This window comes from Ambystoma mexicanum, chromosome 11 (assembly GCF_040938575.1).
Source record: "Ambystoma mexicanum isolate Mex_15411 chromosome 11, UKY_AmexF1_1, whole genome shotgun sequence".
Taxonomy (NCBI): domain Eukaryota; kingdom Metazoa; phylum Chordata; class Amphibia; order Caudata; family Ambystomatidae; genus Ambystoma; species Ambystoma mexicanum.
In genome coordinates this window covers 224,059,427-224,084,405 of record NC_090934.1, presented here as the reverse complement: position 1 = coordinate 224,084,405, position 24,979 = coordinate 224,059,427, and the positions used below count along the sequence as shown (strand labels likewise).

General features: G+C 44.4%; 1 long non-coding RNA gene across 11 annotated transcripts in view; it reads left to right on the top strand.

Annotated features, from left to right (window-relative positions):
* LOC138503294 (uncharacterized) overlaps nucleotides 1–24,979 on the top strand; it is a 311,300-nt gene that overhangs the window by 202,963 nt on the left and 83,358 nt on the right. For 9 of the 11 annotated variants that reach the window (XR_011279604.1, XR_011279607.1, XR_011279605.1 and 6 more), the window contains one exon: nucleotides 11,185–11,312. This is a non-coding gene — a long non-coding RNA (uncharacterized lncRNA). Of the gene's footprint in view, nucleotides 1–11,184; nucleotides 11,326–23,781; nucleotides 23,917–24,979 lie in introns of all 11 variants that reach the window. The other 2 variants (XR_011279609.1, XR_011279610.1) reach the window with 2 other exon arrangements.

Sequence of the window (24,979 nt, the reverse complement as noted above, 5' to 3'; positions counted from 1 at the left end):
GGACCGTGCCTGATCCTAAAAAAAACAGAAGAGACAAGAAACTACTGGTCGCAATTATCGTCGTCTATTGGAACCCCCAAATTACAACGGATGAAGCCTTTTCAAACTCCATCGAAACAGTTGGTACGCTCTATACTGAAAACGGAGTGACCCACATCATAATATGCGGGGATCTAAACGCTAGATGTCCGATATCGTAAGAGAGGAAGAGAGGAAACATGACACCACTCCAGCGGAGAAAAGAGGAATACGATGGTTGGAGTTGATGGAGTCGTGGGGCTGTTTTAATTTCGGGCATGCGATCCCAAATCCAAACCCATGGCCGACATGGGAGAGAGACATCTCAAGTGCCACTATCGACTACATATTTGCGAGTGACAACATGCTAAAACTGGCAACTTCATTTGAAGTCATAAAAACAGTCACAAGCAACCACAATTTACTCAACGCAACCTGGGCGATGTCGAGCCAGGAAACATTGAGGACTGAATCACAAACAGAGTGCAACAATCAAGGGTCCCGACTAAAATTAACAGAGCAAAGAATAAAAGAGCTAACACTCAATTACCACAACCATTTGGGTTCCAAAACAATGCAAGAGGACACAGAACCGGACTATCAACCATTACTGCCCCCATATAAGGTGAAGACAAGGAAAAATCCTGCCTTGAAAGATCACTTAGCACCTCAGTATGATAAGCAGCTGGTGGCGAAAAGAGCTGTTTTAAGATGCCTAAAAAGGAAGGCAAGAAACTTAAATACTGAGGAAGCACAAAGGGAACTGCGCAAAGTAACAATTTTATGCAAAGCATGACTAAGAAATCAACGACTCACCCTATACCAAAAAGACTCTGAAGCAATGCTGACAAAAATGGGGGGAAAGAATGCCAGAGCATTCTGGATGCTGATTAAATCCACAGGAGCATACACCGAGCCAAGTCAGACAAACAGCGTGAGCGAAATCAGCTGGATAGCTCACATCAACGCAGTCTTTAGAGGCTCAGCTGAGATGACAAATACTGATAACATCGAGACTAGCGATGAGTGGGTAGATGTAGCGGACAGAGAGAACAGTCATCTGCAAACTAAAAAACTCAAGGACCCCAGGACTGGACGCAGTGACAAATGTCGACCTGAAAAACTTTCCTGAAGAATGGTCTACCTTCATCAGCATGGTCTTTAAAACACGTGCCGCCAGCAGATTGCTACCGAGATCATGGACCACGGCTGTGGTCGTCCCAATATTTAAAAAGGGAGACAGGAGGAACCCACAAAACTACCGACCAATCGCACTCTTAGACACGATTGGAAAAGTGTTTGCCTCACTCCTCTTGCGTGATTTTCAAGCCCGGATGAAAACCGCTACTCTTAATGATCCATTCCAAGCAGGATTTCGAAAAAACTCCGGGACCATTGTCAATATCATGCTCCTCAAAAGCAAAACCCAGGAGGGTTGTCAAGGATGTATCTGGCGAGGCAGCAATATGACACCATAGGCATCGAGGTGAACGGGGAGCGACATTTGGTCTCCCTATATCCGGACGACATGTTGCTGTATGTGCGGTACCCAGAGGAGAACTCCAGTACATTTTGGAAGTGCTTGGGAGATACGCTGGGCTATCAGGCATAGCGGTGAACCCCCAGAAGTCTAGTCTGTTCCCTTTGGGGGGGTATAAAGGGGTTCCAGCGGAGAGGCTACCGGTCTTACAGGTACCGTGGGCGGTTAGTACTTTTCGGTACCTGGGGATAGATATATATCACACCGTGGGGGAGGAGCATAGGTGTAATACAGAGGTGGCAATCCAAAAAATTGAGAAATGCATGCGGTTTTGGGCAAAGCTGCCTTTGGCGATGATGGGGTGGGGGGCGATGCTAAAGATGGTGGTCCTGCCAAGGCTCCTACATTACTTCGGAAATATTCCGTATCTGATTCCTAAAGGGTTTTTTGCCAAACTGAATAGCATGTGTAGGCACTTTCTGTGGCATGGCACGCGAAACAGAGTGGCGTTATGGAAGCTCCAGAACTTCCATGACAAAGGGGGTATAAAGCTGCCCAATTACGAGGCGTACTACGTGGCGAGCCAGTTGCAATATGTTGCCAAATGGCTATCTGATGAAGAGACCTCCGAATTCAGGCTGTTTGGGCGGGACTGTGGACCCTTTTATCTGAAAGAACTTATGTGGGCACCCAGGGCGGAGATGGTGGGGCGCCCTAAATTGATGCTGCTGGGGTGGAAGGTGTGGCGCAGGGCATGCCAATTGATGGGGAACCCGTCCCCATGCTCGCCGCAGATGCCATTGGTGGTATTGACAGGGGCAGACGCTCAGCTGCGACTGATACTCCAGACCCACTGGGAGCCGGCTGGGGTGGCAAAGATTGGGGATATTTGGCAGGGGGGCTCTTGTGTTACCTTCGAGGGGCTGCGGGAGGAGGCTGTGTTGCACGAAGGCCAGTACATCACGTACCACAGAATGATACAGAGGATTAAGAGAATGTGGCCCGAAACTGTGTTGGAGGAAGAACTGGATGCCACCATAGACGTTATATATGATATAGCTGAGGGGGGCAATGAGGTCTCCAGAATGTACAGATGTTGATCTCTAAACTGGGGAAGGAGGTCACGCAGCTGAGAATGGATTGGGAAACAGAGGTTGGAGCCCAAATGGGAGATGGGATGTGGGAACAGGTGCAAAGGTATCATAATAAGGTGTCTAGAAACCCGAGACTGAAACAGATACAGCTTTACATAGCACACAGGGCTTATATGACGCCTTGGAGGATATCGAGGTTCGAGAATGCAGGTCGGCAAGCATGCCCCAAGTGCGACGAAGAGAATGCAGGCATGGTGCATATGTTTTGGTCTTGCCCGATCATAGAGAGGTTCTGGACATGGTATGGGCCTGCCTGCTGGGGGGGTTCCCCAGACCACGGAAACTCAGGCATGTAAGCAAACTAAGGGACCTGTCTTATGTGCTTGCAAAGAGAAGGATTCACATGGGATGGAAGTCATGCCATGTGCCGAGGATAGAGGTGTGGTGGGAAAGACTTGCAAAAATGGGCAGAAGCCGAAACCATAGCATGGCAAGAGGCGTGCAGCAATGGGGGGGAGGAGGAGAATGAGTCCCTGATGGCCAGGAAATCACTGATAGCCGGACTGTTTGGGTCATTAGATGACCCGACTGAACCTGTTGAGGAGGAGACTGAACCACAGGGTGTGGAATCTGATGACTCAAGGTGATAGACTCGCAAGGGGGGTGGGGTAGTGGGAGTAGTGGTTAGGGAATTTAAAAAGTGTAATGAAACTGTTGAACATGCACTGTTTGTTTGGTTTTATTGTTTGTTTGTTCAAAAATTTTAATAAAAACTTTTTTAAAAAAAAGAAAAAAAAAAGGATGTATCTGGCATTCATAGACCTGTCACAAGCATTCGACATGGTAGATAGATCAATACTGTGGGCAAAACTCTTGGCTGCCAACTGTCCCGAAAAGATTTTGAATCCACTAAAAGCACTATACTCGGGAACATCGATGCAAGTAAAGCTGAACTAAAAAGGCATACTATCGGACGCAATCACAACAAGAGGGGTAAAGCAGGGCTGCCCACTTGCACCGGCATTGTTCAGCTTTTCTAGGAGATTACAAGGACTCAACAACAACGGTGAAAGCATTCCCACCAAGTATTGGAGGATCGCCGGTCCAAAGAACACTAGACGCTGATGACATCATCTTAGTGGATCCAACACCGATCAGCCTTCAGAGGCAACTAAGCAACCTATCAAGGTATATAGAAACAAACAAACTGCAAATCAACATAAAGAAAACAAATATAATGATCCTAGAGAAAAAAAAACAACAAGCGGTCAAAGAGCACATCATGGCAGTTGAGAGCAACAAAATTGAAGGAGTGGCGGAATTTAAATACCTGGGGGTCGCACTGGATAACTCTTGCTCAGAAGCATGCATGCAACGATTTATCTGGTCGAAAGCAAAATCATCAACAATTCAAGCGTGCATGTTAGACAACAAATTCGGCCGCTTCTCCTTGATACCCCTGCTAAACTACTACAAAGCAAAAGTGGTCTCTACCCTGCTATATGGAGCCAAAGCTATGCCAGCGCTACCGGTGGAGATCTGGGAAAAGATTGAAGGCTTCTTCTGGAGGTCCGTGCTGTCACTCCCCAACCCAACCTCAATGCCAGCCATCAGAAGAGAGTTGGGCCTCATCTCTCTAAAGGCCACAGCGGAAAATAGCAGCATGCCACTCTATAGAAACATCCTGCTTCCGGAAGCATCGCCCTTATATAAGTTGCTATACAAAGAAATCAAGTCAGGCAGATCCAAAATGCTAGCCGGCTGGGAGATGAAAAAAAAGGCCCAATTGGAGGCAATCGCATGCTCAGAGGATGAGCTGCTACGAAAACCACTCAGAATAAAAAGAAAACTAGAAGAACTTTATTGGATCAACATTCTAGAAAGGGCGGACAAGAATAAACTCTTAAGACATCTGCCACCTTTCTCCAGAAAAGCAAACGACCATGCAGAAATCTACAAAAAATTCCCTAGCAAACCGCTCCGTCACCTCTTCCTCAGAGGCAGATTAAATCTACTTCCGGCCAATGAAATTCGGCACAGCAGAGGTCTGTCAAATTCTAATGCATGCAGACTATGCAAACAGGACGATGAAATAGAATCCATCCGTCATCTAGTGACCTCATGCCCGGCACTGCTAACAACCAGAGAAAGCTACCTAAAACCGGTCCTAGAGCCCTATGCGGATCGCAAAGAAACGACCTGGTGGCCAAGCATGATCAGCGGCCAAAAGACTGCATGGACAATCGCCACCACAAAAATCTTACAAATTGCCCTAGGAAAAATCGAAAAAGAAAAAGAACAAAAAGAACTGCAGAAAAGGAAGTAAGAAATGACTCAAACCACAAACAACAAAGAGAATTTCGCCTTTGTAAAAACAATTACTTTTGTTAAACACAAATAAAATAAATAAATAAATAATTAGGAAATTAACAAATTGACATATCTATCCATAGTGGATACAGTTGTTTACGATGTACTTACACATATATTAGCACCAAACACCTTATTCGATGCAAAAGTTTTCAATTTATTAATAGTTCATTCAAATTAAAGAACAGTGAAGAAAAAATAGAAAAGAAAAAGGAAAAAGGGTGGTAGATGAACCCTCACACTTATTAAAAAATCATTCATACAGGGGTCGATCTGACTAAATTAACAAAGACTCTCAATGTTTTACAGTCTTTCCAGATTGTCCTTTTTCTTTTCTATTTTTCTTCATTGTTCTTTAATTTTAACAAACTATTAATAAATTGAAAACTTTTGCATGGAATAAGGTGTTTGGTTCTAATATATGTGTAAGTACATCGTAAACAAGTGTATGCACTATGGATAAATATGCCAATTTGTTAATTTCCTAATTATGTAAAAGCACCACCAACCCTACCTTCAACCGGTATAGAGCGGGGTCATCTTTTTCTTGTTTTTGATATAGAAAACTTATATTTGCCTCCCGTTTTGAGAAATCGATCCCCGAAAAAAAAATAAATAGGGAGTCTACCTTACAAAAGGTCGGGCTATGGGACTGCCAAGCAATGGGACATGTGAATGGGTTGAAAGAGGCGTAGGCAAGCAGGAACTGTGCCAGTAACATGCAAAAGAACCCCCTGAGTAGTAAGGGTCAGCACGCATGACCTTTGTTACCCCTCGCCCCACCCCTCACCGGTCTCCTTTTCATCAAGCTCTTCCCTGGTTTCAGGAATATCCACAGGAGGTGGTTCCCGGTAGGAGAGTAGGGAAGGAAGGGTGGTGATGGGTGGCCCAATTGGTTCTTACATCTTGCTCTAAAATTAAAGGGAATGATACCATGAACATCCCACCTAAGACAGCATGGCACTAAATAAAGGCGACACCCAGCATAGAGCACGCCGCACAAGTAAAAGTCCAGTGCACTTCCTTTGCTACACGAGGGTTGTCAAGGGTAGAGGGGCGAGAAGTAGTTATGTCACTCCAGATGTAAGCCGTTAACACTACAAAGCAGTGCACACGACTATAAGGGACAGAATGCACCTGGGCTTAAATTAGCACAGCTTTCCATTATAGAGAAGGAGCTATCAATTCTTATGCTGAAATGGTCTCAGAGCCCTAGTCCAGAACTTTGAGTCCCAGAAGGCCTTTGTGAGGATGGAACGATTCTCCTTAGCCAGTCCTGAACCTAGGCTAGTCCTTATGAAGGAGAGATGCAGACTGCCTGGAATTAGAAAACCCATATATAAAAAGCAGTTGCTGGCTTACTTTTGCAATGTGCAAGGGTTCCTCAAGCTGCTGGTGTCCCTTTGAGACTCAGGGGCAGAGCAAAAGGCTGAAAAATACCCTTTGCAGTGGATCAGAAAGAAAGCTTCTATGGTGAGGGCGGGAGTGGGGTTCCAGTAACTTCTTCCTGGGCTCAGGTGGCAGTGATGATCAAGCTCCAGGCCCCAGAGAAAACCCCTGGAGTGCTGTCTCTCTCAGTGCTCGCTCCAAGGCAGTCCAAAGTGAGGCCACACAACCCTGAAATAAACCAGCGATACTGGCAGGGTCCAAGTACCTTTGAGGATACATGTAATGCTATCTGAGCACCAGCTATGAAGACCACAAGGGTGGGCCCTGTCCCTAAGAGCACACAACCCCACCCAGGCCTTCCCTGAGGCAAGAAACAGCAGCTCACTCCAACTGACTTTATTTCTCCCTTCACAAGAATGTTGATGACACAGTCTCCACTAAGACGACAAAGGGCTCCGTGGCCAAACCATTTAACTTCTGAACATTAAACATATAGAGCACGCTAGTGTACAGGCCTATGTACACAGGCCAAAGTGCAGATTTTCATTCACACAGCAGGACCACTATATATTCTTACCCTATGGCTCCATCTAGCGGTGACAACAGGCTCAGCTATGCACATTGGACCACTGTATATCCTCATGCAACAGCTCCCTCTAGCAGAGCACTGTGTGTGTTCATGCAGCCTCTACTGCGCATGACAGCATCGGCTAAACATACATTTGGCCTTTTATTATTAAGTAGATGAGCATCATCCATTTAGTTCCATATACATATATACAAAGTTGATGCATTTCACAACAACATTGCTGACCCCCAGTTTGCTTGCTCCCATGTGCTTTTTACTTTTTTGCAGCTTGATAATCCCTGAATTTAATAGTAGGTTACAGCTGCAAAATGGTGCTTTGGATTTTTCCCCATTGGATAACAAAATAAAACTGACCCTCTTGCATCTACCGATTCACTTGTATGTGGTGAATTTGGGGATGTTTCTGGTGTCCAGACATAGGCCCAGGTGGTGGTATCTGGAAGGGCGTTTCATTTTAGATGGGTCCTACTCAGTACAGCAATGTGTAGCGGATGATGGGGCATATCCGCTATTCTGATTTGATAGACTTATTGGGAAGGTAAATGTTCACACACAGCCATATTTCACAATGTATTTATAGCTTGGGAGCTGTTACAATAGGTGGGACCCAAAGTGTGGGATCAGTCATGTTTTCACTGATTTCAAAGCCTTGGATTTAGTCAAGCTCTTATTTGATCTAGCAATCCGTTTGGAATGAGATCCACCTGTGTCACAGGCAATGCACTGGATTTTGTCACCAACGTGAAGGTGCACTTATTTGTCTTTATCCTTGTGTCTGTCAAAAAGAGGTGTTCATTTTGTCATGAAGGACTCAATATTTTGAGGTGTGGCAGAGTGGAATCTTTGTTTCATAAATGTTTGAGTTCAGTGGCTGTGGTGTAACTCATGAGTGCGGCTGTCCTTGTTTTGTGATGTACAGCTCAGATGTGGCAGAGTTGGTGGTCACTGTCAGCAATGAAGCAACCATGGAACCAGCAGTGTGCTGTCATGTGTGTCCAGCACATGGAGGATGTGAGCTGCATTAAGCACTATAAGAGAAACTGCTATGGGTACACACCTGCATGCCTTTTGAGAGCAATTACGTTGGCAGAGATTCAGTGGCAAGGAGTGCATGCATTGAAGTGACATTGATGGTTCAGTGGCATTAGGGGTTTACAGCCATTGTGAACACAATGTTGCTGGTGGCACTGATACTGAAGAAATAAGAGTTGTTTTTGTTGTGGCCTGGCAGTTTGTGGTGGGCTTATTGGGGCTCTGGAATTAAGTCTTTTGGGTGGGGATCCAGTGTGGTGCTGTCTGGGGTGAGAACCTTCTCTTGGAGCAGTTCTAAGTCGGGTTATGGGGCCAGCTGGCAACCTACAACAAAGTGATGCTTTTCATTGCAAACTCTGCACTGCATGTTTCTTGCACTACACTGATTATGGTTAGGAGAAGGCCCAATCATGGTTGAGGGTTTGTGAGTGCCTTCTTTTCATCACTGTGTTAGTGGGAGAACAGAGAGCTGAGTGAACAAGTAAGCAGAACAGCGGTGAAATCATGAAGGTTCATTTGAGGTAGAGCTGTTTAATTGCTTAGGGCCTGCTTTGTTAACATGTTATGTGTTAGGGGTGGTTTGCGCAGAATCTGGCTGCACAGTTGTTGAGAAAGGCAGCCTTAAATTATCTGTCTAACGACCTCCCCTCTAGATAAACACTCTGCCCTCTTTCTCTGCTCAGCTGAGAGAGGGCTCTAGCATCCCTCTTATACGGATGGAAGGAGCAATCAGTCACTGGACGTCTCCCCAGCCCATCCAGAGTTCATATGTGCTCTTGCTACAATTATTATATTTTTGATTCATGGGCCTCAAGGTGTGTCCCCTTCCCTCCCTCACATCATTAGCATTTTACAACCCTCAAAACCGGACATCTTACTCACAAGTTCTGCAACCATTCCTCGTCAATTCTTATGACACTTCCAAATGCACACACAGTGAGGAGAGCGATAGAAAGACTTCGGAGAGGCAAAATAAACAAATACTGCAGTGCTTTTGATCAGCTGTTTCATAATACTCACAGTGCCAGTAATATACCAGAGAGGAGAATGACCAGCGTTGTATATAAAATAAGCATTTTATTTACAATCACAAAAGTCTCTCAGTTCTTCTAGCTAAATCAACACATGGTTCAAACACATTTTTTTAGTCATTTTCAATGTTATCATAATCATCGGTCTTTAACTACTTCAACTTGACATCAATAATTCTCCCAACTTGGGGCTTAATTTACATAATCCTCATAAAAAGCTCTTTTCATCCTCTCTCAAAGGAATGGCACAATAGTTCTAAATCGAACCACAATGCTCAGTTCAATGAAGCAATATTATTCAAAGGTACTCAAAACGGTTTCTATTTCTTCCAAAACAAACCAAACGCTTACTTCAATGAAGCAATCTTGCACATCAAAATAATTGAAACAATTCAATGCAAAGCACAAACCATGGGACCAGAATTGCACATTATTCAGTCAAGCAAAAACCCAATGCATTTCAAAGCATAAATCAAACATGACTGAAGGTGAGGCTTAGAGCCTGCACCCTCTAACCCCAGGCTTCGTGTCAGCATCAACAGCAGCACCGAGCTATGGGCCAACAGCCTATTTATAAGGTTTCTCAATTAGGATAATGGTAAACAATATTGGTAGGTAAAACCCCCAAGCTCCCTAAAGAAATTATTGGTGTCAGATTCATGCCGATTTATCAGTAACGGCACCAAGCTGATTTATCAGTAACGGCTCGAAGAGGATTTATCTAACAAGCCTTGAATGTCCTTACCTCAAGCCTCAACGTCACAAGTTGTTTTTCTTAGCTTCCAAGCAAGATGCTGTCTATTTTACTAAACAGAAAATGGAGTGAATATGGTTCCACTGCCTACTCACTATGCCTATATGTTTGCATAGGTATGAATGTACTGGACTATTCAAAACCACATTACATATGTAAGCATGTTTGTATGTTTGCATGTATGATAGGATCAAGCTGCTTAGTGTTTGGCTATGCTGAATGGTTACATCAATTAATTAATTAACACTACTATTCTTTCTACCTATACATAAACATAACCCAATATATCTTCAAAGGATATTATGTAAGACTTCTTTAGCAAATCCCCTTCAATGGATATATTCTACCCAGCCCTGTAAAGCCTATGCTAAAAGTTCTATTATGAGGGGACTTTCTGAAGTGAGATGGTGTCATACCTAGTCCTCTTAGACGCCCCTACACAAGGCTGAATGGGTAAAATCTCATGACATCTGTGCCATTATTATTGTGTCTTCTTTGTCCACTGCGAGGTGGAAGCCAAGTGGTGAAGATGTCCATCGAGGATGTCCCTAGCGTGCTTTACTGAAGTTGAATCATCATCTGGGGTTGCAGTGGGTTTAATTGCATGGGTGAGTGTGTCATAGGAGGAAAGGTCAGCGCCTCTGGCAAGAGACCAAATGATTCACTGTAGGTGGAGGCCAGCAATGTACAGTAGGGGGTCTCATTTTAGGAGTTGCCCAAGACGTCCTTAGCAGGAAATGTATTCTACGATTGTTGAAGCCAAATAAAGGCAGTGTAGACCATGGTTTTGAGGTTTGCTCTGGAAATGCAAACGGGAGACCATGTACACCAGACACCTGACCGTCCCTTCCTCTTGGTCCCAGGGGGAGCCGGAAGCTCAGAAATACGAAATTGAGGACATCTTGCTATCCCCTCCATTGCTCCACCACTGTACATTTCTTTTAAAGTGAAGTTGTAGTGTGAGAATATGGAGTGAACCCTGGTTTGGAGGGGAGTGAGGCAACAGGTTGCGAGTGATCGGGATGGTATGTTAGAGGAAGAGCTGCAGGGAATATCTAGTGCCTCAGGAGAGTGAAAGGGAAGGTTGTCATGTAATACCTGGTGTGAAAAGTGAGAGGAAGGAGATATTGTGTGATGACACCTCGCATGACAGGTAAAAGAAGAAGGGTATGGCATGATACCTGATTTGGCAGATAAGTGGCTGAAGGGGCTTGGAGTGGTGCTTTATGTGTCACATGAGCCAGGATAGTGGGTGTGAGTGATGACTGGGTTGCCAGGTCAGAAGAGAGGGTGTGGGGGAAAATGTGATTCATAAGGTAAGTGAGAGAAGGAGTTGCAGGGTGATGCATAATATGGCTGGTTAGTGACTTGAATGGGTTGTTGGGTGATAGGTACACACCACATGACATTCACTTTCTGGATTCCAGGTGCCCGGAGCTGTGCTGACCTTCTGATCAGAGGGAACTCTCTGAGCGGTTCGTACACAATCTACCTGCCTGATTGCCGAGCCCGGCAGGTCTACTGCGACATGGAGACTGATGGGGGAGGCTGGCTGGTGAGTACTGCAGGTGGGTTGTTGAGCACTGGAGGGGGTGCGGAGCGGTGGTTTCAGTAAGTGAGTGTGGGTTGATGGAGGCTTGGTGAGGAGTGGCCAGGCAATGCACATGGGGAGATAAGGAGATAAGCCTTCAACAGGGTTGGTAGACACTTCCTATAGGTTAAGCTGTCTGTGGTGGAATTCATCTGAGCCTGTCCAAATACATTCAGGCATCAGTTTCAAATTGGGAGGGGAAGCAAGGCTGTATGATTACCCCTCTCCTGAAAGAATTACATCTGGTGTCCTTTCCGGTCCCTGCTCCAGTGCATCATCTTTCCCCCAGAATTAAGAGCAGGCAGACAAGTTGGCTTCTTTAGTTGGCAATGCATTTCTCCCTTATTAGTCTAGATAAGGCCTACATAATCAATTATTCTAGCTGGAGGAATACTGTACCACACTACTCTTACTTCTACTACTACTATTTAAGGATCAATAATACTGCAGGTAGATGGTTACTAGCTGATCATGGATGCCAGTCACTTCACCATATTTCCAAGGGAAGCAGAAGTGGCATCACACACAGATGATTTCACAGGAAGTGTTTAACACATTACCTTTGTGCTTGATTAAATTGCAGGTAGTGATATTGTGGGTGTAAAAAAAGCTTAAATATGCCTACCAGTAACAAAAGTACAAATAGTTACAAACATGAACACATAAGAATTTAAGTTATCAGTCATATTTAAACTAAGATTCTGCCTTGATATGGTACTTTTCTTGAGAGGTCCGAGCCAGACTGAGGAGGCTGCCGTGAACTGTTGATGCCTTGAGGGGTCTGAGCCCGACAGAGGGAGACGAACGTGAATGTTGTTGTACCGTGAACAAACCTTTTGGTGAACTTAAGTGACTGTAACATGAAAGGCCAAGTGGGCCTCGATGCACATTTTGAACTGCCTTTTTTTTAATAACCTGAGCCAGAGTGTGTCATCCTGTCTACGGGGGCCGCCTTACTGTCCCAATGTGGGGAGGAGAGCTAAATCAGCCGTCTTGATCCTTTATGTTATAGCACTGACTTTCCTTTGCATGCACATTCCCCTTTACACACTTTTTGTATAAGAGATAGGGCAGGCATTCGTTTTTTTTTAATATTGGCCATTTTGTTTTGACATAGACTGACTAGGACTGTGTTTTCTTTATTATTTGATGGTAGAGACTACTCCCATCATAACTATAGGGCAAAGTAGGAGTTTTTGCAAACCCCAAGAATTTAATAAAGGATTTGAAACGTGTAGCTCTTGTGTCAGTGTCATACTTATGATACCATGCCTGCCTTACTGTATTTTGTTCCGGCTCCCTGAACAGCTCTCCTGCCCCAATGAGAACACCTTTTTCTTCCTGGGCATCCCTCTTCATGTACGCACCACATCTGCAACGTACTGCTAATAAGGTGAGGATGGAAAGAGTAGTTCCCACCCTGTGGCCCTACTGTAACCCATTAGCAGCCATTAGGTAAGCTCCTGAGGAGCTAGAGGAGGAACAACGATGGCAACTGCCGAAAGTAAGCAGGCCTCTCACCTGAGCCCTCTTATCTTTTAGTTCATCCAGCGATAACACTACAATCCATTAACCAGTGGTCATGAGCGAGTTGCTAGTTGTATCAAGGGGCCGCCAGGAGTACGAGCTGGCTCTCCCGACAATGCTCAATGCTCAAATGATGTCCCAATGGCGGTGTATCCCTGGAATAAATCACTTCATATTACAATCCTGGAGTTATCTTTTCCCATTCTTCAAACTTGAAGATCATTCAAGAAGCACAGTGGCTAGATTACAAATTTAAATGGCAGATGTGAAGTCCTTCAATTGTACGTACAAGAAATCTCTTCAAAACGTTGGGGATAAAGTAACCTCCAAAAGGTGTCTCCAAATGTGCTTTCCAGGGCTGTTATGGGGAGGGCAATAAGTGACTTCAGTAATTTGAAATGACTTTCTGGAAAAGCATGCTTAAGATTTCTAGAGGTGCTCCACTGGAGGCCTGTTGCCTTGATTTAGGTACATCTGAGATGGGGGCGGGGCAGGCAGAGAATGAATAGTATGACCATGCATTATCTCAAAGAAATGTTAGCCTAAGGAATAAAATGTAATATTTAGTGAAGCAGTGTGAACTTTGCCAATTTTGTATATTTATGGACTGGCCCTGCTTTTTTTCAAAGTTGCCTCAAGGGAAGGATTGCTCAAACTAAACCTGGCTGAGCAGTAAGTATGCAACAAAAGACCCCTACCGCCTTTACTTACCTAAAACAACCCTTAGCCTGGAATAAATATAACCTATTTAATGGTTCCACATAAAAGGAAAAAGTGCTTTGCACCAAATAGGGGAGTTGATGCTTAAAGCCATCCATGGATTATGGTTTAAGTTCTGGACAGCAGACGAAATGTATCCTTATGAAGGATACTGCAACCAAAAGCCACCTGTCCGGCCTCTTTTTTCAGAGAATAGCAGAGAAGGTTAATGAGTACTAGATGGGCAACAGTGAGAAATGGAGAGTGGGGTTGTGTGAAATGGAGAGCGTGCCTGGTGAGTATGGAAGAGATGGGCAGGTAAGTAATAAGAGAAGACTGGTGAGCATTGAAGGAGGCTGTTTAACATTGGAAGGGGGTGGATGTTAGAGTGGATGGTGCTGGAGAGGGACTGATGAGTATTTGAGATGGGTTGCTGATCACTGGAGGTTCTAGTAGGTGAGTAGAGGAGGAGAAGGCTGGTGAGTGGGATGGACTGATGCCTCTGTGCGCCCATTCTTTCTGATTTACCTTTACACTACTTACCTCCTTGCACTCTTCCTATGTTGTTTCCTTGGTAACAGCAAAAAAGCATTATATTTCTGACCTCCTTCTCTGCTATGCACCCCATCTTTGTTGTCTGTTAGGGCTTTTCAACCAAATTTGATCACCCCCTCCTCCCGATCCTTCTCATGCCTACTTTCTACTTCCTCTGGACTGTGGCAATTTCTTCTGTAAAATGTTGCACAATTATTCTCCTCGTGGCTTTTTTTTACTAATAATCTCCCTGCTTGCTGCACAACACCTGTATTCTCTTCCCTGTCTTCTTCATGATTCTGACACTATTTTCTATCACCCCGAACCCATCCTACAGTCTCCCCTGCCTCTTCCCATCCTCCCTTATTCAAAGTAAATACCCTCTGACTGCATATCCTTACCTCCCCTATCAATACTTTTCTGTCCTCAATTGTTTTCCCTTCTGACTAGTATCCATTCCATTCAGATAAAAACCTTCCCTTGAACCTTCCTGCCAACTTGACCCTATTTCTCGTCTCCCCGTCTTGTTTAAAATCGTTGAACAAGTTGTCTATTTGCAAGTTTCATCTTACCTTCACACTTATTCCCACTTTCCATAATCCCCATATGCACTGCACTCCTTAGTGTGTCTAGCTCACTCTTATGTGCCGTCATTCCAAACTTTCTTTCATTCTTATTCTACTTGATCTTTCTGCGGCATTCAACACAGTTGACCACTGCACCCTTTGCTCTAATCTCACATCACTAGAATCATATGGCTCTTTCTACAATGGTTTAATTCCTATCTATTTAACCACTTACTTTCTATTTCTTGGGCTGGTAACCAATCCTCTACTTTTCCTTTACTACATGGTCTCCCACAAGGTTCAGTCTTGGATCCTCTTCTCTTTTCCCTCTTCTCCATTCTGAATGATTATTTCGTCCTTTGGCCTATCCTCTCTTTTTTATGCAGACGACATCCACATTTGTGTCCCTTTCTCCTGCTTCTCTGAATCTATTATCTCTACCTGTCTTTTGGCAATCCAATCTTGAATGCATATCCATCCATTTTCTACATAATAATCCCTGCAAAACTGAGATTCTATTCTTCCCCGCCTCCTCTGTAGCCCCCACTACACCCCTTTCCCTCTCTGTTCCCCGTTCCATTCACCCCTTTACACTACAGGGCATTATCTAGGTGTGTTCTTTGACTCTTTTCTCTCTTCACACATATCTCTAACACGGCTCACTCTTATCACTTACAGCGTTACAACATACGCAAAGCTTGTCTGTTTTTACTTTCTATGCGCCTAAACTGCTGATTTCCAATCTTGTCCTGTCCCGTTTGATCTACTGCTTCCCACTTCTTATTGTTCTTCCTATTAACTTGCCCCTCTGCGCTCTATCTTCAATTCTGCTATTTGCCCTCATTCCTGTCTCTCCCCCAGTACTTCTAGATTTCCATCACTTCGCTCCTGCTCTCGGCTCTCATTTGAATCCGGTCTACTCTTTCACTAGCTTTATATAATCTTTAAATGTATAAATGGTCTTGCTCCCCATATCTTTCCTCATTAATCTCTCTTAATGTTTCCTCCCTCTCTCGTTGTTCCCGGGCACAGTTTCTCCTCGTAGGCCCTAAACCTCCATGTGCTCAGTTTTGCTTCTGATCCTTCTGGCTTCTCACCCCTAAATACTGAAACTCCCTGCCCCTCAGTATTAGATGTCGTCATACTCTATCATTTCCGCGTGCATCTTAATACTGTATTCTCGCTTCAACCCACAAATCTTTATTATTTTTATAAATTGCCTCAACATTTTGCTCCATTGACCTTGTACAGCGCTTTGCGAAAGTGCTTTATAAATCAATAAAATACAACTACAAAAATAAAAGTATCACTGACGCTGTTTCTTTTCTGATTGTTTTCTGATCTCGTTCTGCTGTGGTTTTGGTGGTTCTTATTATGCCTCAGTGTGTGTGGGTCCCATTGTGTTGTGTTCCAAGCTGGTCCAATTATGGTGCTCTAGTCACAGAGACCTTTCTGTCATTTTGTTGCCGGGTATGCATTTTGTTGACTGATCACGTTCTATTGTTTTTTGATATTTATAGGAGCTTTCCTACCTGCCACACACCACTCAAAAATCACTCCAGAGCTCTATTTTGAGGTTGGGCTGTTGGGTCTTGGTTTGTCATTGTAGTCTCTAATTCAATGACATTGTTTTGTTCCCTATTCCCTTGAGTTATTGTAGCATCCCATTCTGTCCTTTTGATGGAAACTGAACATTCCTCAGAGTTTTTTGTTGTCTCATGCTGTCATAGGGCTGGCTTGTGTAGACAGTTGGTACCATTGGGTTAAGCTGTTGGTGGTTTCAGCTGTTGGACAAGGGAGAGTGTTCACTGATTTAGGTTTCTGCTTCCATTACTCCATGTCTTCCAAAGGCGACATGATGGGTCAGTGGATTTCTACCGTGACTGGAATACCGACAAGAAAGGATTCGGGAGAAAAGAATCAGAGTTCTGGCTGGGAAACGATTGCATCCACCATCTTACACAAGCCGGTAGGAGACCTTATTACCACATCGCTGGTAGACAGGCCTGTGTACAAGTGGCCCTGCACTGTCACCACAAACCCCTCTTCTGTCCCCAACACACCCCAACAGCACAAGACTTCACAAAACAGAGCCTAAGGTTATTAATGAAACCAAAGTGGTTTATCTTTGTGAAGCGTAAAGAGGCTTGTTGGCCATCCTCCATAAGGTCAAATCTGAAACTGAGTGGAGGAAGGGGGAGGTGATCCCCCTTGAGAGTGATGTTTCTCCTTTTTGGTTCTCATACATGTGACCTGGACTGTTTTTCCCAGTTGCAAACTCGCAACGATGAGGGGAGAGGGTTTGTTTGTATGGACCTTCAGACTGTGGGTGAAGGCATTCATACTATGTGGACATTCCTCTTTTGGATCTATGCCGGCCAACCTCCCCTTCCTTTAGTGCAACTCCCTCAACACCCTTCTCTTCACATCTCTTTTCCTTTTCTAACTCCTTTTTTATGCTTGATTTCCTTCAATTAGCAATCCCCTTTCCTTCCTTCCTCCCTGATTCCTGATTCTAGTGTGTAATGGAGTTGGGTTTCAATGCTGAGTTATCTAAAATATCATTATCAGTAGTTGTTTCTGTATTTGAGGATACATTTATTGCATGTTGCTATTGGTGCAGAGCCTAGCCCAAATATGATTTAGAAAACACAAGTGGAGTATCTAATGACAAGCATTTGTCCAAGAGAATATTCTGTGTAGAAGTTTTCTTAGAAGGGGAATGGTCTGTTATCTGCGGTTTATAGGAGAACAACATGTTAAAATCAGATGCTGTAAGAAGCGGAATTTTCTGAATTGACATGCTCTTAGGAGAGACTTGGCCTGATATCAGAAGGTCTGTAATGGGGAAAGGTATATCCTAGTGTTATCACATCTTTAAGATATTATAAATGTAACCAGTTCACTGTTATATATAATCTTGCAGAGATTGAAAAATAGAAAGGATGGTTTTAAGCTTCTGACACTTTAATCTCAGGGTCTTGTTCTCTACCTGCTTTTGTTAATTAAACCCCCTGTGTTGATCCATAGCTTGTAGTGGACAATGCCCCATGTACGTCTCAGTAAGTGTTCTGATAGCAGAGGCTCTTAGGAAGTGAATGTTCTGGAATCAGCGACTTTTCACAAGGGAAGCCTACGGATATCATCTATTGAACCTTCTCTAGTACAGGCCAATGTATTTAATACTTTGGTAAAAGAGAAAATAGAAATGATTTAATAGAAATTTCTGTTAAACCTTCCGTCCTGTACGAAGAGTATCCCCAGACAGACAATACCGCCCACTCCAGTGCAAGCTGAGATCCCTGGACATGTGATTTATTTTGATTTTAGACCAATGTCAGAGAACTATGTTCAATCCTTAATAGCAGCCCTCAAACCCACCAATGACCTACTGTTTCCAATGCCAGCATATGCAGCGAGGCAGTTGGTTCTGGAGATTACTCCATTTATGACTCAATTCATAAATAAATCACTTATATGAGCTTGGCAAAGATTATCCATTGTGCTTTTAACACGCAGCAGGAATTGGATCCAGTGATTTCTGGACCAACGAGCGCTGTGTATTTTTTACATATAAGTCAAACCGAGGGTTAGCAACATAATTAAAGTAATTGGTTGACTCCCAAGGGCGTGCACCTTTTAGTTACTGCAGGAAAGTAGTGAGCCAGGATAGGGCGAGTGCCCCTTTGGCTGTTTCCTGGGTAAAACCAGGAACATATTCCTTCCCTCCTTAGAGACATTAAGCTAGAGCTAAGGACTTAAGCTATAGGTTTAAACTATTTTAATGAGACTGATTATGCTCGTGATGTGTTAAAAATAAAAAAAACTTTGATACGGTTGACCACCACATCCTACTCAGTTGCTTGAGAGCTGTAGGTAATGTCTCCAAGCATGCAATCAAATGGTTTGGATCCTTTCTATCTGATGTCAAGAACAGATCAAATTTGAGGGGTTCATTTTGGACCCCATATCTTTGGGTTGTTGAGTACCACAAAACTCCTCATTATCGCCCCATGGGGTGAATATCCATTCTTATGCCGATGAAACCCAGGTCTTCATCAAAATAGGAAACGTTGAGGAAATGTTCCATATGGTTAAAGAGTGCCTTGTTGAAGTGAATGAATGGATGCGGGAAAATAAATCAGCTCCAACTCAACCCAACCAAGACTGAGGTGGCATTGTTTGGACCTAAACACCTACTCACTGTAGTAAAGTGCTCCTCTGTTCCTAGCTTCCTGGGCACTGAATTGAAGTTTGCTGCCAAGATTAAAAATCTAGCATGCATCTGTCAGGATAACCTCGGAAGTGAACGTCAGGTTAGCACCAAGGTGCAGGCGATCTTCTACTCGTTGTGATTATTACGGCAAGTTCTACTGTTTATTCCAGGTGAGGACCATGTGATTGTGGTTGGTGCTCTGGTGACTACACACCTGGATTACTGTAAAAACCTCTTGGCGGGTATACCGTCCAAACAGTTGCAAGGGCTTTAAAAAGCACAGAACGCTCCCTACGATTGGTTTGACAGCTGGGTAGGTCTGTCCATGTATCAGCCTCTCATCGAACACTTCATTGGTTGGCTGTGGAGGATAGAATTAAGTTAAAGGTGGCTTGCCTGATCTTTAAATGCCTGAATGGACTTGTCCCTGGGGGCCAAAATTTGACGTTACCTGCCAACAAGGTTGTTACAGTCAGAAGATCAGCTCTTGTCGACTGTTCCCCCTTCTTCATTTGTTTCAAGGGGAGATAGGTTTACCATCTTTGGCCCCAGATTTTGGAACAGTCTTCCTCAAGATATTAGTGCCCTTGAGTCTTTGTATCAGTTGCATAGAGCCCTTAAGACCCACCTTTTCAAATAAGGGAAATGCAGTGATTGGGGGGTGCTAGGGGTGTTTTGCTTTTTCCGGGGATCTGGATCTTTCGCATGGGCCCTTGGTGGCTCTGCTTTGTGTATCAGTGGTGCCTTTATACAGTGAGCCCATTCTGCTCAAAATCAAATCAGAGGCTCTTTAAAGGTTAATGTATTGCTATAGAAGGTTCTTACAAGAAAAACGTCTCCTAACAGAAGCTCACCAGAGGAGAATGCTTGATCTCAAAGATTCTTAGAACGGGAATATTCTGATATCAGAATTTTTCTTGAAGGGAAATTGTTGTGATAGCAGTGTCTCCCAAAATGGGAAATGTCTGATACCAGGAGATGTTAAAAAGAAAAACGTTATGATATAAAGCACTCTTTGAATAGAAATATTCTGATATTGAATACCCTTGAAAAGTGAATGATCTGTTATTAGCACCCGGGCGGGGGAGCCAGCCAATCAGATTGCTAGGAACGTGGGCTTGAACTGCCACTACAAGCCTGCATTCCAAGCCGGCTGACGGCCGGGTGCCCCTGTCGGGGTGATTTACTGGGGTGCCGGCGGAGTATCCGCGGACCTCTGGGGTTGGGGAGGCCCCAACTCCTCCCACGTCCCAAGGAGTATGAGACACATACAAGAGCAAAAGAGTTACTGCCGTTTATTTGCAAAAACAGACAGGGATCGGTTCCGGGATCACAGGTAACCCAGGGACATCTCAGCAAGAGCGGGCTTGCAGGCCCTTGTTCTTCTGCCTGTATGACGCCGCATTGTGCGTCACCTGGGAAACCTCCCCCAAAACCTAAAGCCACTTCGGGTTGGCTCCCCGAGTGGTTTGGTCAGTATAGACACATATGGAGAGGTTAGTAATTGGTAGAGAAGGGGTCAGGTGGTACGCTTGGGTCATCCCTAAAACTTGTTACACTAAAAGAGTTACATAGAGAGGGTTAGTGATTGGTTGGGTTATAATGTCGTCAGCGGTTAGCCCCCCATGTCCTGATTGGTCCGTCCGTGAGCCCCCAAGCCTGGGACCATCATCGTTCCCAGCTTGCGGTGTACCTGGTGTTAGCAACAGTGTATGACTATGTGTCAATGGCAGACAAAGGACAGGTCTGACTATTGGCCGTTGGACGTCTCTTTCCCATCGCTGTCAGTGTCCAACTTGACACTTCAGTGTTGCAGTCCGTGTCCCGAAACGTGGGACTCCAGAGCTTCTCTGGTCCTTGGGGTTTGGCATCGTATCAGGTCGGCCTGGTCACGTATTGTAAAACCATGGTTGAGGCAGAATTACGAGGATTAAATTTGTATTTCGGCTCTGAGATGAGTCTGGCAGTAGCATGTGTAACCTTGGCGCAGGGAGCGCGGCGTGTATGTTGCATTTCATAGCCTTGGCTGTGAGGCCCTCGTCGGGGTTTGTTCTGCACGATCAGCACCTTGCAGCTCCGTCTGAGCTCTGGGCCTGGGACTGTGATTTTGCGGCCTACTCTGGTGTTGAGACCTACACTGGCCTAGTCTATGAATGGCGGCGTATGATTCATAACACGGGGGGTCGCACAGGGAGACATGGGTCCTTATACATTAGTTCCTTATGTCTCTATGGTTCTTAGTAGCAAGGAAGCGTCTGCAAGCGTATGCACAAGTTCTTCTGGTGTCTTGCATTTCTGCGGTGCTGTAGGCAGCCTATGTGAAACAAAACAACGATGCATGTGTGGGTGTAAATGGTCCCCTATGTTATAGCATAGAGTATGTTCTTCGTGTAGGGTGGTGTGTGGGTGACCAACCCACCCACCCTCCGTCCCATTTATTTTTATTTTTTTCTCCCCTTTTGCCCCTACTTACCTTATTTCGCCATGGCAGGTGCCTCCACCGCATCTGCTCCTTCCCTTCACCTCCCGCAGCCCGCCATGGAAAGGGAAGAGGAGCTTCGTACAGAGCCCCACCTTCCCTTTCCATGGGAGCCATCTTGGAAAAGGATTTTCCTTCCTACAGTGGGACGCCGCACACGTCCCGTTGTAGGAAGGAAAATCCCTTTTTTGTTTATTTTTAGCACCCTGTGTTACCGCTTTACTAGGGCCGATAACTTGGGCTGGTTAGCCATTATCCCCCGTTCCAGCCCCTAGAACGAGAGATGAACGCAACATTAGTGTTTCCTAGGAAGTGGAATACCCTAATAGCAGGTATTCCTGAAATTAGAGTGTTCTGCTATAAGAGGTTGTGACGATGGCAATGATCTGATATCAGGTGCTGCTTAAATAGTAGCGTCCTGATATAAGAGGCTATTATGATGGAAATGCTCTGACATCAGATACCTTTAAAATGGAAGCAATCTGGTATTTGAAGCTCTTTGGAAGGGGAATGTTTTGATATCGGATGTTGTCGAATAGGAGTGTACTGATATTAGAGGCTCTTAGCAGAGAGAATGTTCTTGAAATGGGGGTGCTATGTGTAGGGGTGGACCTCCGATCTCCTCACCCAAAATAGGCCCACCTCTTAAGAAGTGAGTGCATGTTCGTCCGTAAAGCAAGTTTATTTTATACAAATACTTGGGAGGGGCTAGACGACTCATTAGAGACATAACTAACCTGATTCTAATCGAACCACATACAGGTTACACATTATATATATTGTTGCAATGTTAAGCCCATTCCCACATATTTCGTTACAAAGTCATTCCCCCAAACATGATTGGCTAACACTGCACAAGGAAATCTAATCCCCCTAAGGTCCCACACTCTCATTGAATACACACACTTAACCACCATTCCTTTTCAACATACATTCGCATTAGCTCATGTTTATAGTACAACCCCTTTTTTGGGCTCTTCCCATAGTCGGTTGTGACATCATCACATGGTTACATTTTCACCTACAACAATCCTAATTTTCTACACATTCCATCTACCCCGGATGTGATGCACATGGCTTTTACAAGGACACTTCATCAATATGAGGAGGGAGACAAACAAGTTTCCTTTTTAACAGTGATAAGCATCTTATACACCTAGAATTGCTGGCGTCCCTGGTATCTCTCGTTTCACGCTAATCTATTACAACTACTATTTCAGCTCGCATGGCCTCTGGCCACATCTTGGTAATTCCCCTGAGAACCTTATCAAAGCCCATAAACCATTTTCCACCTCTGCCCTTAAGCACCTCCTGCAGCAGGTTTATTAACTGGCCCCAAGTCAATCCTGCCATGTGGCCGACTTCCCTAGTCACTGAATTACAACCTCCCATGTTCTCACGAAGATTACATCTCTAATCCATAACAGCACCAACTCGTAAACCTTGTGAACCACGAGCACTACATTCGGTCCTGGACGCATCTGACCATATGAGGATAGCGCAGCTGGCCAAGGCAGTTAGCTGCCTTCTCCCATCCTTTGACCTCGATCAACCATTTCTCCAGGTTGCACAGAGTTTATCTTGCCACCCCATGTTTCTGCTGCCTACACAAACCCCAGCTATGAGGGACCTGTGGTATTCAGCCGTCCCATGTATTCACCATGTACCCATGTTCCCCAACTGCCCCAAAAACATTTCCCTGGAAACCCCTGTATTATATATGTGTGTGCACGTGTGTTCAAGACTACTGTGTACCTCACAGTGGCTTCCCCATCTGTGAATCTCCTTTCTCGTGCGCATATAAAGCTCCTTGCTTCTCATCTTTAGGCACTACATTGCACGCCACACAACTACATTGTGTTCACACTGTATCCGCTTATGTGTCATTATGTTGCTACGTGTATCCAAATCTAAAATGTATGAACTATACACAAAATAACACTAATGGTAACACTCATCCGATTCTCAACTATACTAGATACATACCAGATTGCAACATCACTCTCATCGCGTCGACCCCAGTCACCAATATGGTGCGCGCAACACAAACCCTTCTTTCCCCTTAAAATCATTATCAACCATCCCAACATATGATATCAGTTATAGAACAGGAATATCAGTGAAATGGGAATTCTTGAGATCAATGACTGTTGGAGGTGGGATGTCCAATTGTCTACGGATGAGTAAAGGTCTTATGATATGAGTTGTCGTTCAGGAATTGTTCTGATGAAGGGAGTGCATGAGCATTTAATGTTTGATGACACAAGTCCTAACAGGGGAATGTTATGATGATATGGGTCCTTGTAAATGTAATGCTTTGATTATATACATTCTTGGATAGCTGGAAGTGTGTTCTGATATCTGGATTTTGAATACTAGGATCTTCATTTTAACCTGTGTCTTTCCTCTTAGGAAACAACACATTGCATATAGACCTAGTGGATTTTGATGGCAAACGCACCTTTGTGAAGTATTTAAACTTCAAACTCCTGGATGAACAGCAAAAGTACCAGCTCATCTTGGGAGAGTTCTTGGCGGGCACTGTAGGTACAGACCCCATCTAATTTGTCTTTATTTGGGTACAAGACAGTCAACAACAGAGTACTCTAGTCCTAACGAAAAGGTCCAGTTATTTCTATGTTCTGGATCTCAGATTCTCAAGCATTGAATAGACTTAAACCTTGTGGCAAGGCTTGAAGACACTACTTCAAACAGTTTGTCATAGCTGAAGTGACAGGACACTTACTGCACATGCATGGACTTTGACATGCAGGGTCACTGTTAGGTAAATAAACATGTTGTATTAGATGCGGTAGCCCCTACCACGTTTGGCTGGCTTTTCTGGATTTTGGACATTATTTTTCCTCCCAGCTAGACTAAATCCAAAGCCTGACCGAGAGTGTGTAACAGTTTTCATGTACTCTGCTTTCACTATGGGCAAGGAGGTACCTCCCCCTTGCTTGAGCAGCAAGCAGCATAGTCCACCAGTATGCTTTATTAGCACTTGGTACTGTGCTGCCTTCCTCTGAGCAGGGGCATGTCCCCCAGATATGTATTTATTTTTTAATTATGGAGTCCTTGTGCTCCACATTAAACATAGCTCATGATAATGAGAGACTGGAAGGACATAGGAAGTCTGACCCTCCCGCCTCTCGTTATTGTGCTAACAGAATACACACGCTGACTCACAGGAGAATTTTTCTCCTGTGAGTCCGCGCACTCATGCTAGATAGGTGAGAGGCAAGCCATCCGGGCCTGTGTGGTGGCGGCAGTGGTGTGCTGAGGGTGCGAGCAGGTAGGTGGAATGATTTTATGCGCATCAGATGTGTTGTATATATGTGCGTCTGCATGTTCTAGTGTTTGTTTTATGTATACGTGCACGCAAGGAATATCAATGCCATTTATATGCGAGGGAGAATAAGAGAGTGTATGTTGTATGAATGCTGGGATTGACAGCATGTGTGCCTGTGTGTGTGTGAAGAGGGAGCAGGCTGCTAAATTTAGGGATGGGGACTGCTGATGGGTTGGCATTCTTTTTTGCTTTATTGTGCATCAAGCGTAAAGCAAGCAAACATTTGTATTTGTATTTGTATTTTATTTATTTAAATAG